Genomic DNA, 15,926 nt, shown 5'->3' on the forward strand with positions numbered 1-15,926 from the left:
TCAACAAACAAGGAGCATCATCACAAGTTATGCCTTATACATATATCAAACTTTGCACTCACGTCCAAAAAAAATAGCTTTTTGAATGTGTGATTATCATTGGTCTCTGAAGTCACTCAAATACCATAGTAGTGCCTTTTGTTTCCGTTGGTGTTGGTCAAGACCAAAGGCAGAACCTCTGAGGTGCCAGTGAGTATGTGGAGCTGTCGTGATAAAGCAGAAAGCCTGCTGTCACAGAATCACAGAATCTTAGTTGGAAGGGACCTCTGAGATCGAGTCCACCCACAAAAAACAAAACAACAACAACAAAAAAAAAAACAAACCACCAAACGCTCACCAAAAACACCGCACCCACCAACTAAACCCCACACTCAACACCTCGCCATAAACCAATAACCTTGGGCACTAGAGCATGCCCTGAAGAGCCATGTCTACACGTTTCTTAAATCCCTCCAGGGATGGTGACTCCACCACCTCCCTGGGCAGGCTGTTCCAGGGCCTGACCACTCTTTCAGTAAAGTAGTTCTTTCTAATATCTAATCTAAACCTCCCTTGCCCCAACTTCAGACCATTTCCTCTGGTCTTGTCGTTCGTCCTTTGGGAGAAGAGGCCAACACCTGCCTCTCTACACCCTCCTTTCAGGTAGTTGTAGAGGGCAATGAGGTCTCCCCTCAGCCTCCTCTTCTCCAAACTAAACATGCCCAGTTCCCTCAGCCTCTCCTCACAGGACTTGTTCTCCAGGCCCCTCACCAGGAAGGAAGAGCCCCTTGCAAGGAAGGGGCCGTATCTCCTAACTAAGGCAGTGTCAAGAGGTGTAGGAGCATGGGAAAGACAAGGATCCCTTGTGCTACAAACGTAGGTCTCGACCACTGATGAACACACCAGCAGATGGCAGGGAGACCCTTGTGTGCAAAGACTTTGGTTATGATGGGGATAGGAGGTTCTGGTACAAAAACAGGTAACTAGAAGTTCTACTAGACTGCGTGTGTAACAGCAAGAAGGATGTAGAGCTCAGTAGGTGTGCCATCTGTGTGGAAAGCTGGTGAAACATCACACAGTGATGCAGCTCCCTTTCGGAATATTTCCAAGACAGAAGAGAAATGTGAGCACACCGTGGGCAGTTACAGCCAGAACTACTCATTTGCTGGTTATTGTCACTTACCTGAAAAGTTGGCCTTCTGCCTCGTGACACATGTAGTATTTGCTGCTCACTGTTGTTAGGACATTGTATCTCACACAGCTTTATTTAAGACCATAGAATTGTGAAGGTTGGAAGGGACCTTTAAAATCATCTAGTCCAACCATCAACCCAACTCTGATTAAAAAAACCCAAACCATCACTAAACCGTGTCACTAAACACTAAAGTTGTCAAGCACAGAGTCAATCCCAATTTTATGCATCTTTTCCACACCTCTCCCTACCTTTTTTCCATTCAAAATACCTTAATTAAAAAAAAAGTAATCTGATTCAAGGATTGGAGCATCTCCCTTATGAGGAGAGACTGAAAGAGCTGGGACTCTTTAGTCTGGAGAAGAGAAGGCTGAGGGGAGACCTTATCAACGCCTACAAGTATCTCAAGGGAGGGTTGAAGGAGGAGGGAGCCAGACTCTTTTCAGTGGTTCCCAGTGAGAGGACGAGGGGCAACGGGCACAAGTTGGAACAGAAGAGGTTCCACTCAAATATGAGGAGAAACTTCTTCACGGTGAGGGTGACAGAGCCCTGGAACAGGCTGCCCAGGGAGGGTGTGGAGTCCCCTTCCTTGGAGATTTTCAAGACCCACCTGGATGCAGCCCTGAGTGACACGCTCTGACAAGCTCTGGGCAATCCTGCTTCAGCAGGGGAGTTGGACTAGATGATCTCTATGGTCCCTTCCAACTCTAAAATTCAGTGAAATTCAGTGAAACTGAAATTCCCATTTCACAGCTCTGTGTTCCCATTCTGCTCCTACCTCTCTGACCCATACAAACGGCTCACCAGACAGGTATGGAGCTCCAGGGTGAAGACTGAGCAGATCCCCTGCAGAAGGGGTTCAGAAGCGATGCCTGTTCTATACACCCTGACACACCTTACCACAGACAGAACCCTGAAATTTTGCATTAAACACCTTGGGCTCATCTTTTATGAAACAGAGTCATTGCCCAGATTTTATTCCAACTTTCCTCCTCTTTATATACATACGCATACCAACTGCAGACTCATGAATATTCAGTGGTATGCAAGTGTAACAACGCTGATCCAAGTACTACACTGCAGGAACAGAACGTCTTTTAACCTTTTATTACAAATACTTATTAGATGAGAAAAGTAAAATCTGTCTTAAACACAGAGCTAACTCATCATTAACCTCTGTGAGCATCTGTACCAAAAGGAGGACTGTAGGTAAGAACAATGCTGTTACAGACTGTACATATTTATGATAGGTTAGAGCCAAGAAGGCCCTGCATCAATCAAATGACAAGCCTGTTCACTGCCAGTTTGGGCTTGTACTATATGGCATAACTTAGGAATAAATGGATCTAATTATCATCAAGAACTCTCAACCGGTGGAAGGATGAAGAACAGTACTTAACCTGACACATACGTCTCATTTTTTGGGCTTGTGTTCTACAGAAACAGAAGCTGATGCCATTTCTGACAGCTTCAGTCACTCCCTCCCATCTCCCTTCAACTGTGTTCGCCACCTTTCCTTACAGACCAGCGCCAACCCTCAGTTACCCTCTACTGAGCTGTCCCTGCACATCAGACTGCCAGAAAACAAACCTGTTTATAAATTTAACTTTTTTGCAGATGTAGTACACAAGCAGGTGAGCCCAGCACAGGTAAGACACACACAGTAGCAGTAAGAACAGCACCAGAGCCAGGAAAAACAGGTAATTCTGAAACTGGCTGCCTTAGACTCACAGCATCACACTCTTGCAGCCACCAGCCAACGGCCAGACAGAAACCCAGGTCTGGCATTCGACCAGAAGAGCTGTTCCATGGTCTTCAAACCCAACATGTGGAATGTGCACGGATAACACGACACTGGAAATACCAATAATGAAACTTTTTGCTGTCTTTCAAAAAGAAACAAATAATTTTTTGTAAAAGTCCGTGGTAGGACTCGTGCAGACTTGGAGGTGAGAGGCTACTCTCTGTAAGTAAGTCCCCCACTGCAGCTCCTCCCACGCTTACCTTTCTGATGTGATTGCACTTTGAAATGTTTGGCACACACAGTGACTAACAGGGATGCTGGGAAAAATTAGATGTGCTCAGTGTCCCCAAATCTTGACAGTTTTATTACTTGGTAATTAGGGTAACTTTAAGCACATGACGGAAGACTGATATGCTTTCACCACACTCTCTTAAATCCTGGGACTGGGAGTTCATGATTTAGTTCTGCCCCACAGTCTCATGGCCCAATATTCATTTCCTTTCTAGGAAAAGTTCCTTTCTCCTTGGAGCACTGCCACAGCTTCTGCAACTCCTCTGCAATCCCAACGTGAACTCCCCTTCATGATTTAGTTCTGCCCCACAAACTCATGGCCCAATATTCATTTCCTTTCTAGGAAAAGTTCCTTTCTCCTTGCCAGCCCACCTCAGTGACAGCTTCTGTCAGCTTCTCTGCTTATAGAATTATTAATAATATTAATAATATTATTTTTGAATGTATTTTTACATTCTCTTAGAATTTAAATTTGGATTATTTCCTTTCTTTTCCAGCCTTACTGTCAATATTAGCAAAACCAAAGGCAGTGGAGATAAGCAGTGGCAGGGTTTTTAGAGAGGTTGTTCCCAGGTAGGCACTGATACAAACGCAGTGATTCAACTCACTTCTAAAGGCCAAAACCCTCCCCAGGTCCTCTCCTGTAGGGAAGGAAAGAAGTGTCCAAGCCCAGTCAGAGTCATCCTTGATTCAAGAGTTGCCCCACTGCCATAATTCTTCTCTCTTCAGTATTATGTACTTGTCTTCCTCCTCCTCAAAGTTTTTTATTTAATTTTTACCCTTTCTTCCTCTGACAAAAATCTGCATTTATTTTCCCTTTGTTTCAAACTGTTTTCAATCTCAGACTTCCGAATTTCTTATATTCCACCTCCAAATCAAAAACCCCCTACCACAATCTCTGAGAATGACAGAGACAGCATCCCTTCTGTTCTCCTGCTCCAGAAGATTTTTGTTTAGTTCAGATGTGAAGTGACAGTGCCTGTAGATGTAGGTCAGACGTACGGCGCAGGAACCAGTCACCTCATCAGAGCAGCTGTGGGACAGAGACACTGCTGCCTGCTCTGTCCATGGACAGCACAAACTGACTCAGCAGCCTCCAGCTTTTTAGCAAAATACCCCCTTTTGTAAATTTATTTTTGATTTGCTGCTTTTAACTTTACTACTGGAAGAGCACAGGGAGTGCTGTGGAGTATGTTAGTTAAAATGAGACCTGTAGCATCACACCCTTTCTCCTCTTCCCTTTCCTGGTCTACCTGAAAAAGGATATATTCTATTAGGTCTCATAAGATAAAAAACCCAAACCTATCCACCTGCCTCTCTTCCTCCCCCCAAAATCAACAAAAACCCCCAAAACAAGACTAGCAGCCTGCCTGAAAACACCATCCTGCAGCCCAAGAGATGGAACAGCTGGAGGGGCTGTCACCGTTAACGGCAGGAGCTACAGCTTGAGTCTATTCCTCCTTTTAGCCATACACAACTTACCATCATTTAGGTTGGAAATTTAAATTTGCTCTCTGCATGCTCTAAATAATTGTGTGAATCCAGGTGCTGTTCCTGGGAAGTGAACATTGGGAAGCCAGACCTTGCCAGGGAGAAATCTACATCGGGGTGCTCTAGTGAAAGGCTGATTTTACCTGACGGAATGATCATCTTCCAACTTCACACGTCGCATACAAATGCAAATGTATCCTTTTCAGAGTTTGTATCTCATGAGTTGTTCAGCTTAGTACATACTAAACATATGTATAAGGCTAATATATTTGTAGAGAGTTAAGGGTACTTATGATGTGAAGGATCAATAGACACTTTGCAGTATTTATAGAATGGAGTTGGTAGTGATTTGAAGAAAAATACACCTCTCTGGAAGCTGGCTGGCAAAGGGCTCTCTTTTTGCAGTCATTCTAAAGTAGTACGAAGCTGTTTCCTGCACCAAATTTCCCAAAAAATGTGTGTGAAAGTCTGCTGGTGGTTGCCAAATCCTGCTTGGGGACCTACTGCAAGCTAGGGGAAACAAACAGAAAAAGAAAAAAGGAAAAAATTTCAGAGCTGACTGTTACACCCTCTCTTTTCATTTTTATAAGTGTCATTACAGGGGCAAGGAGAAAGGGGTCCATGTGTTTCTTGCCAGTCCCCATGAACTAAAGAAAGGCCAGCCAGAGCCAGTTCCCCAGGACCATGTCCAGACACCTTTTTGTACCTCCAAGGAGGGAGACTCAACGGCCTCTCTGGGCACCCCGTGCTGCTGCCTGGTCACCTTCACAGTGACAAAGTGTTTCCTGATGTTCAGACAGAGCTTCCTGCATTTCAGTGTGTGCCCACTGCCCCTTATCCTGGCACTGGGCACCACTGGAAAGACTCTGGCTCTGTCCCTCCTTGCACCCTTCCTCCAGGTATGTTAATAAGATCTGCCTGGAGCCTTCTCTTCTCCAGGCTGAGCAGTCCCAGCTCTCTCAGCGTGTCCTCACAAGAGTCATCTCCAATTCCTTCATCAACTTTGTGGCCCTTTAGAGTCAGGGTTGGAAGGGACCTTGAAGATCACCTAGTTGTGTCCTCACAAGAGTCATGTCCAGTTCCTTCATCAACTTTGTGGCCCTTTAGTCATAGAATTGTCAGGGTTGGAAGAGACCTTGAAGATCACCTATTCCAACCATCAACCTAAGTCTGATAAAAACCATCACTAAACCATGCTCAACACCCCCAGCTCCCTCAGCCACTCCTCACAAGACTTGTGCTCCAGACCCCTCACCAGCTCCATTGCCCTTCTCTGGACTCTTCCCTTCTCTTTGTTGGACTCCCCAGTACTTCCAGGCCTCACCTATACTGGGGAGCCCAGAACTGACACAGTACTTTAGAGGCAGCCCCACCAGTGCCGAGGAGAGTGAGAGGATACTCAACCACCTCCCTTGACCTGCTGGCAACACTCCTCCTAATGCAGCCCAGGAGGTACCAGCAGCCCTCTTTGCCACAAGGGCACACTGCTGGCTCATTTTGAACTTCCACCAGAACCCCCAGGTTCATTTCTCCAAATGGTTGTTCTCCAACAAAGAAAGTTCTCCCACTTTCCAGATGGTTGCCACCCAGCAGACACCAGGGCATGGGGCTGATCCTCCGCAGGCGCAGGACTTTGCACTTTCCCTTCTCGAACTCCACGATGTCTCTGTCACCCTATTTCTCCAGCCTGTCAAGGTCCCTCTGGATGGCAGTGTCACCCTCGGACTTAACAGTTACTCCTCCTATTTTTGTGTGGTGTCCTCACAGGAGACAGTGGTGGAAGCCCTACTGAAACAGTATCTGCTGCCCTGCCCTTGTCTACCAAGCCAGGCATTGCCCTCCCCTTATTCACGATTGTTTCTTCTTATCATCTTATTTTTCTTAGTATTATTATTATTATTAGAGCACACTATCTTACAAGCGAACTTAATGAAGATGTATTTATGCCTAAAACTTACCAGTTAGCATTAGCTGGACATAATTTTTTTTTTTTTAAAAGATCTTCTTGATTCCTGTTCTCACTGAACAAACATAACATTGCAAGTACAACAGTGCTGGGGGACTTCTTATTTTTTAAGAATAGGTCGTTATAACCAATACAGAAATAAAGCACGTTGGTAATAAGGTACTTACTTTCTAACCTCAGATTGTTGACTGATTTGTCTAGTGTTTAATTTGATACCAGCTTCCCCTCAGACATCTGTTCATCTCCTCCCTCCTCTCTTTACCCCTACTCTCTCTGAACCTCAGAGCTGTGAAATGACTTTCATATGTTTAAAAAAAAAAAAAAGGAAAGACATTCCCACTCTCTCCTATTATAAAGACAAAATTAAATGTTTTTTTCCTGAAAGACCATGTGCCTCATTATTATATCTAGACATAAGCTAATTCAGGATTCAGACATCACTCCCTACCCCTTCATCATTTACATCTTGAAGAGTCATTTATTTTACAGTATGTTTTTTGGTATTGATAGTCTGTAGCCATAAACTTGCTTCTTCCCTCTTTCCCAAATACTCTCGGGGTAGAAGCCTTTATTAATTTTCAGAACTGCCACTTTAAAAGTCTATAAAAGATTAACCACAGGAGAAGATCAAATGTCTGCCTTGAGTTGCACCACAGCAGTTGATGTCAAAGCACAAATGGAGGTCCTGGATGAGTAACGGTGTCAAAAACCGTCAGAGTACAGAAATTACCTTTGCCATTCTATTCTATGAAGGGTCTAACGAACTCTTTATATATGACCAACACCTGTTTGCAAGTTTTAATTGAGTTTTATTTAGCCCATCACAAGAACCTTTGCTTCTAACATGTCCTGAATCACAGTAAGTATCAAAGCTTTTCTGTGAGTCACCACTTTCTCTAATAAAAGAAATGACACCCAGTGTCTCGGGCTGGGGGAATAATAGAAGAATCTAAAAGAAGACAAACACACAGAGCTCTCAAACAAACAAAAAAATTCTCTACCAAATCTAAACACCCTCCTGCACAGAACAGACATTCCATATATCTACCTTAATCCTTAATAACCCGCCAGCATGAACCAGAGCATATAATTCCAGCTGCCCCACAGCCCTGGAATCGGGGGGTAGATCCACGATGCACCCGAAGCCCATCACCTAAGACATGAAACTTTTAAAAAAGAGATTCAGAGGATATTTTATATCTGCTGTACTAAGAGTTCTAGCGGTAAGGATGAGAGACTTCAGCATGAGCTGGTTCAGATACACGTAAGTTCCACGCTATTATGTTACAGCTCTCAACATTTCTAATATAAATAAAAGACACAGGGTAATGAGATGACAGAGGTCAGCATGAGCTGGTTCAGATACACATAAGTTCCATGCTATTATGTTACAGTTCTCAACATTTCTAATATAAATAAAAGACACTTTGCCACCCATGCAGAGAGATGCCTAATTTCAATTATTTAATCAATTATATCAACATTATAAGTTTCACTAAAGCTTTAATGAGAACCGATTTTGTTCATTTGGTGAAAGGGATGATCTCACCGAATAAAAACCCCAAAAGTTTGCAGCAAGGCAGGCCTAGAAGTTAAAAGGAGTTACAAGCAGAGGCAAAATTCTAAGCAGAGAGTCATTTCATCCGCCATGGATCCAGATTAATGACATTTCCTTATGCTCTGTACTCAGAACATGCACTCCATTCTTTATTTAAAAACTGCAAATATATACACATGACATTGCCTTCAAAAATAAAAAATAAAAAATTGTTATTTATAAAAATACCCAAACACCCCACCTCTTTCAGCCTCCCCAATACAATCCAGACTGGTGGGCAAGAAAGAGGATAAATATAAGGTCCTTGCAAAACCTTCACAGACAATAGGTTTAAATGTATTCCACCTCCCAATTCAATGACTTTATCAATTACTTAAGAATATGGAAAACACTATGAGCATCATGGTAATTAAAGCGTAAATGCATAAGCTATTAAAATATTAAGATTTTTTTTAAATAAAAAATAATGCTGCTTTCTGAAGAATGTGCTTGCACTGGCAGACACAAGCTTTTGACAATTTTTAGTAAGAAAAATAACATCTGATTTACCCAAAATAAGACAAATTCTCTCCAAAACATTACTGCAGTGCATAGGATAGCAAAATAATGGAAGGATTTTTATTTTTTTCTTTTTAACAGAAAGCTGAAATGAGTTTGAACTGGCCTATTCACCAGTAATCACTCATACACAGCGCTGTCTTGTCCCCACCTGTATCACTACAGACACAAGTGCTGAGCTACTCTCTCCAAAGAAAGTGTTCCTTTTAACTCCCAAAAAGTATTCTTACTAGCAACCACAGCAGGTGTTCCAATACTGACACGATCATTTCCATAGTGAATTCCAGAGGAATTAAAATATAAGTGTCAAATCCCTCCAATACACTTGATTACGTGCCCTACTGGTCTATTCTATTTCTACCAAAAAAATGACAAAAGCCTTTTTAACAAGTTCATTTATTCATCTTAGAAGTGTGAAGTTATCCCTCTAACTCCAGAGCAAGTCACTGAAATGACTGTATGAACTGAATGCAGTATGAACAAGCTCAAAAAAAAAAAATAAATTCAGAGGTGTGAATTGTTAGTCCCTTTAATAGTTTATTTGCTACTTTAATTCACATCCCAGCAATGCACACGTTTTTTCCCACTAATCACTTCACTACATTCATTAGTGATGATGGACATCCAGGAAGAGAAAATCAAACTGCTGACGAGTAGAAACCGAAGCATAAAGGAAAACAAGTTTGTAGAAGACAGCACTGATAAGGTAGATCTTCATAAAGAATAAAAATAGTATTAAAGCAAAAAACCTTATCAGCAACTGTTGGTAACAGCTCCAAAGAAGTTAGACAAGAATTCACTAACTTCCAGTAAAATCAAGCAAATGGCTAAATATTTTGGAATCAGACTTTACTACAAACTGGCTGTACTTCATCTTTGAGCCTGGTGAACACTTTCCTCCCACTGACAGGTGAAAGATGATACCAGAAATATACTTAGGGGCTGCAAGTAATATACGGTGCTGTGGTTTTTGGTATGGACTGTATCATAAGTGGAATTCATCCCTCTGCCAAAAAACAATGGCAATTCATAGAATCATAGAACTGCCTGGGTTGGAAGGGACCTTGAAGAACATCAAGTCCAACCATCAACCCAACTCTGACCAAACCCATCACTAACCCATGTCTCTAAGCACTATGGCTGCCCGGCTTTTAAATACCTCCAGGGATGGTGACTCCACCACTGCCCTGGGCAGCCCCTTCCAATGTGTAATAACCCTTTCAAGTAAACATTGTTCCTAATCTCCAATCTGAACCTCCCCTGGTGCAACTTGAGGCCATTTCCTCTTGTCCCATGGCCTGTTCCTTGGGAGAAGAGACCGACCCCCCCTGGCTACCCCCTCCTTTCAGGGAGTTGGAGAGAGCGAGAAGGTCTCCCCTCAGCCTCCTTTTCTCCAGGCTGAACACCCCCAGCTCCCTCAGCAGCTCCTCACAAGACTTGTGCTCCAGACCCCTCACCATCTTTGTCACCCTTCTCTGGACCCGCTCCAGCCCCTCAAGGTCTTTTTTTGTGGTAATACATTCAGCCTGATGTCTGAATGACATAAGAAACTCAGCCTCAATCTACATTAGTTTTGTGGCAAACTGATGGTTTGTTACTTGCACTTACAGGCTGGACAAAAGTGGCTGAACAGAAGTCGGAGAGGAGCCACTGTCACCTTTAGCAGGCAGTGCCTATAGGAAGCCTTGTCACAGAATCATCTAGGCTGGAAGAGACCCTCGGGATCATTGAGTCCAACCATCGACCCTACTCTAAAGCTCTCCCCCACACCATATCCCCCAACACCACATCTGAACGGTTCTTAAACACAGCCAGGGATGGGGACTCAACCACCTCCCTGGGCAGCCTGTTCCAATGCCCGACCACTCTCTCTGTGAAAAATTGTTTCCTAATGTCCAGTCTAAACCTACCTTGGTGCAACTTGAAGCCATTTCCCCTTGTCCTATCATCTGTAACTTGGGGGAAGAGACCAACCCCCGCCTCTCTACACCCTCCCTTCAGGTAGTTATAGAGCTTGATAAGGTCTCCCCTCAGCCTCCTCTTCCCCAGACTGAACACCCCCAGCTCCCTCAGCCTCTCCTCATCAGACTTACCAGTTCCTTCATCAACTTTGTGGCCCTTTAGTCATAGAATTGTCAGGGTTGGAAGAGACCTTGAAGATCACCTATTCCAACCATCAACCTAAGTCTGATAAAAACCATCACTAAACCATGCTCAACACCCCCAGCTCCCTCAGCTGCTCCTGACAAGACTTGTGCTCCAGACCCCACACCAGCTTCATTGCCCTTCTCTGGACTCTTCCCTTCTCTTTGTTGGACTCCCCAGTACTTCCAGGCCTCACCTATACTGGGGAGCCCAGAACTGACACAGTACTTTAGAGGCAGCCCCACCAGTGCCGAGGAGAGTGAGAGGATACTCAACCACCTCCCTTGACCTGCTGGCAACACTCCTCCTAATGCAGCCCAGGAGGTACCAGCAGCCCTCTTTGCCACAAGGGCACACTGCTGGCTCATTTTGAACTTCCACCAGAACCCCCAGGTTCATTTCTCCAAATGGTTGTTCTCCAACAAAGAAAGTTCTCCAACTTTCCAGACGGTTGCCACCCAGCAGACACCAGGGCATGGGGCTGATCCTCCGCAGGTGCAGGACTTTGCACTTTCCCTTCTCAAACTCCACGATGTTTCTGTCACCCTATTTCTCCAGCCTGTCAAGGTCCCTCTGGATGGCAGTGTCACCCTCGGACTTAACAGTTACTCCTCCTATTTTTGTGTGGTGTCCTCACAGGAGACAGTGGTGGAAGCCCTACTGAAACAGTATCTGCTGCCCTGCCCTTGTCTACCAAGCCAGGCATTGCCCTCCCCTTATTCACGATTGTTTCTTCTTATCATCTTATTTTTCTTAGTATTATTATTATTATTAGAGCACACTATCTTACAAGTGAACTTAATGAAGATGTATTTATGCCTAAAACTTACCAGTTAGCATTAGCTGGACATAATTTTTTTTTTTTAAAAGATCTTCTTGATTCCTGTTCTCACTGAACAAACATAACATTGCAAGTACAACAGTGCTGGGGGACTTCTTATATTTTAAGAATAGGTCATTATAACCAATATAGAAATAAAGCACGTTGGTAATAAGGTACTTACTTTCTAACCTCAGATTGTTGACTGATTTGTCTAGTGTTTAATTTGATACCAGCTTCCCCTCAGACATCTGTTCATCTCCTCCCTCCTCTCTTTACCCCTACTCTCTCTGAACCTCAGAGCTGTGAAATGACTTTCATATGTTTAAAAAAAAAAAAAAGGAAAGACATTCCCACTCTCTCCTATTATAAAGACAAAATTAAATGTTTTTTTCCTGAAAGACCATGTGCCTCATTATTATATCTAGACATAAGCTAATTCAGGATTCAGACATCACTCCCTACCCCTTCATCATTTACATCTTGAAGAGTCATTTATTTTACAGTATGTTTTTTGGTATTGATAGTCTGTAGCCATAAACTTGCTTCTTCCCTCTTTCCCAAATACTCTCGGGGTAGAAGCCTTTATTAATTTTCAGAACTGCCACTTTAAAAGTCTATAAAAGATTAACCACAGGAGAAGATCAAATGTCTGTCTTGAGTTGCACCACAGCAGTTGATGTCAAAGCACAAATGGAGGTCCTGGATGAGTAACGGTGTCAAAAACCGTCAGAGTACAGAAATTACCTTTGCCATTCTATTCCATGAAGGGTCTAACGAACTCTTTATATACAACCAACACCTGTTTGCAAGTTTTAATTGAGTTTTATTTAGCCCATCACAAGAACCTTTGCTTCTAACATGTCCTGAATCACAGTAAGTATCAAAGCTTTTCTGTGAGTCACCACTTTCTCTAATAAAAGAAATGACACCCAGTGTCTCGGGCTGGGGGAATAATAGAAGAATCTAAAAGAAGACAAACACACAGAGCTCTCAAACAAACAAAAAAATTCTCTACCAAATCTAAACACCCTCCTGCACAGAACAGACATTCCATATATCTACCTTAATCCTTAGTAACCTGCCAGCATGAACCGGGGCACATCATTCCAGCTGCCCCACAGCCCTGGAATCAGGGGGTAGATCCATGATGCACCCGAAGCCCATCACCTAAGACATGAAACTTTTAAAAAAGAGATTCAGAGGATATTTTATATCTGCTGTACTAAGAGTTCTAAGGGTAATGAGATGACAGAGGTCAGCATGAGCTGGTTCAGATACACATAAGTTCCATGCTATTATGTTACAGTTCTCAACATTTCTAATATAAATAAAAGACACTTTGCCACCCATGCAGAGAGATGCCTAATTTCAATTATTTAATCAATTATATCAACATTATAAATTTCACTAAAGCTTTAATGAGAACCGATTTTCTTCATTTGGTGAAAGGGATGATCTCACCAAATAAAAACCTCAAAAGTTTGCAGCAAGGCAGGCCTAGAAGTTAAAAGGAGTTACAAGCAGAGGCAAAATTCTAAGCAGAGAGTCATTTCATCCGCCGTGGATCCAGATTAATGAAATTTCCTTATACTCTGTACTCAGAACATGCACTCCATTCTTTATTTAAAAACTGCAAATATATACACATGACATTGCCTTCAAAAATAAAAAATAAAAAATTGTTATTTATAAAAATACCCAAACACCCCACCTCTTTCAGCCTCCCCAATACAATCAAGACTGGTGGGCAAGAAAGAGGATGTAAATATAAGGTCCTTGCAAAACCTTCACAGACAATAGGTTTAAATGTATTCCACCTCCCAATTCAATGACTTTATCAATTACTTAAGAATATGGAAAACACTATGAGCATCATGGTAATTAAAGCGTAAATGCATAAGCTATTAAAATAGTACAATTTTTTTAAAAAAAAAATAATGCTGCTTTCTGAAGAATGTGCTTGCACTGGCAGACACAAGCTTTTGACAATTTTTAGTAAGAAAAATAACATCTGATTTACCCAAAATAAGACAAATTCTCTCCAAAACATTACTGCAGTGCATAGGATAGCAAAATAATGGAAGGATTTTTATTTTTTTCTTTTTAACAGAAAGCTGAAATGAGTTTGAACTGGCCTATTCACCAGTAATCACTCATACACAGCGCTGTCTTGTCCCCACCTGTATCACTACAGACACAAGTGCTGAGCTACTCTCTCCAAAGAAAGTGTTCCTTTTAACTCCCAAAAAGTATTCTTACTAGCAACCACAGCAGGTGTTCCAATACTGACACGATCATTTCCATAGTGAATTCCAGAGGAATTAAAATATAAGTGTCAAATCCCTCCAATACACTTGATTACGTGCCCTACTGGTCTATTCTATTTCTACCAAAAAAATGACAAAAGCCTTTTTAACAAGTTCATTTATTCATCTTAGAAGTGTGAAGTTATCCCTCTAACTCCAGAGCAAGTCACTGAAATGACTGTATGAACTGAATGCAGTATGAACAAGCTCAAAAAAAAAAAATAAATTCAGAGGTGTGAATTGTTAGTCCCTTTAATAGTTTATTTGCTACTTTAATTCACATCCCAGCAATGCACACGTTTTTTCCCACTAATCACTTCACTACATTCATTAGTGATGATGGACATCCAGGAAGAGAAAATCAAACTGCTGACGAGTAGAAACCGAAGCATAAAGGAAAACAAGTTTGTAGAAGACAGCACTGATAAGGTAGATCTTCATAAAGAATAAAAATAGTATTAAAGCAAAAAACCTTATCAGCAACTGTTGGTAACAGCTCCAAAGAAGTTAGACAAGAATTCACTAACTTCCAGTAAAATCAAGCAAATGGCTAAATATTTTGGAATCAGACTTTACTACAAACTGGCTGTACTTCATCTTTGAGCCTGGTGAACACTTTCCTCCCACTGACAGGTGAAAGATGATACCAGAAATATACTTAGGGGCTGCAAGTAATATACGGTGCTGTGGTTTTTGGTATGGACTGTATCATAAGTGGAATTCATCCCTCTGCCAAAAAACAATGGCAATTCATAGAATCATAGAACTGCCTGGGTTGGAAGGGACCTTGAAGAACATCAAGTCCAACCATCAACCCAACTCTGACCAAACCCATCACTAACCCATGTCTCTAAGCACTATGGCTGCCCGGCTTTTAAATACCTCCAGGGATGGTGACTCCACCACTGCCCTGGGCAGCCCCTTCCAATGTGTAATAACCCTTTCAAGTAAACATTGTTCCTAATCTCCAATCTGAACCTCCCCTGGTGCAACTTGAGGCCATTTCCTCTTGTCCCATGGCCTGTTCCTTGGGAGAAGAGACCGACCCCCCCTGGCTACCCCCTCCTTTCAGGGAGTTGGAGAGAGCGAGAAGGTCTCCCCTCAGCCTCCTTTTCTCCAGGCTGAACACCCCCAGCTCCCTCAGCAGCTCCTCACAAGACTTGTGCTCCAGACCCCTCACCATCTTTGTCCCCCTTCTCTGGACCCGCTCCAGCCCCTCAAGGTCTTTTTTTGTGGTAATACATTCAGCCTGATGTCTGAATGACATAAGAAACTCAGCCTCAATCTACATTAGTTTTGTGGCAAACTGATGGTTTGTTACTTGCACTTACAGGCTGGACAAAAGTGGCTGAACAGAAGTCGGAGAGGAGCCACTGTCACCTTTAGCAGGCAGTGCCTATAGGAAGCCTTGTCACAGAATCATCTAGGCTGGAAGAGACCCTCGGGATCATTGAGTCCAACCATCGACCCTACTCTAAAGCTCTCCCCCACACCATATCCCCCAACACCACATCTGAACGGTTCTTAAACACAGCCAGGGATGGGGACTCAACCACCTCCCTGGGCAGCCTGTTCCAATGCCCGACCACTCTCTCTGTGAAAAATTGTTTCCTAATGTCCAGTCTAAACCTACCTTGGTGCAACTTGAAGCCATTTCCCCTTGTCCTATCATCTGTAACTTGGGGGAAGAGACCAACCCCCGCCTCTCTACACCCTCCCTTCAGGTAGTTATAGAGCTTGATAAGGTCTCCCCTCAGCCTCCTCTTCCCCAGACTGAACACCCCCAGCTCCCTCAGCCTCTCCTCATCAGACTTACTCTCCAGACCCCTCACCAGCTTCGTTGCCCTCCTGCGGGAGAAAAGACCTTTGGGGG

General features: G+C 43.0%; 1 protein-coding gene across 2 annotated transcripts in view; it reads right to left on the reverse strand.

Annotated features, from left to right (window-relative positions):
- Positions 1-15,926, reverse strand: part of PEX2 (peroxisomal biogenesis factor 2) — a 28,370-nt gene that overhangs the window by 11,956 nt on the left and 488 nt on the right. The window lies entirely within an intron of this gene.

This window comes from Calidris pugnax, unplaced genomic scaffold (genome assembly GCF_001431845.1).
Source record: "Calidris pugnax isolate Ruff unplaced genomic scaffold, ASM143184v1 scaffold61, whole genome shotgun sequence".
Classification (NCBI taxonomy): Eukaryota; Metazoa; Chordata; class Aves; order Charadriiformes; family Scolopacidae; genus Calidris; species Calidris pugnax.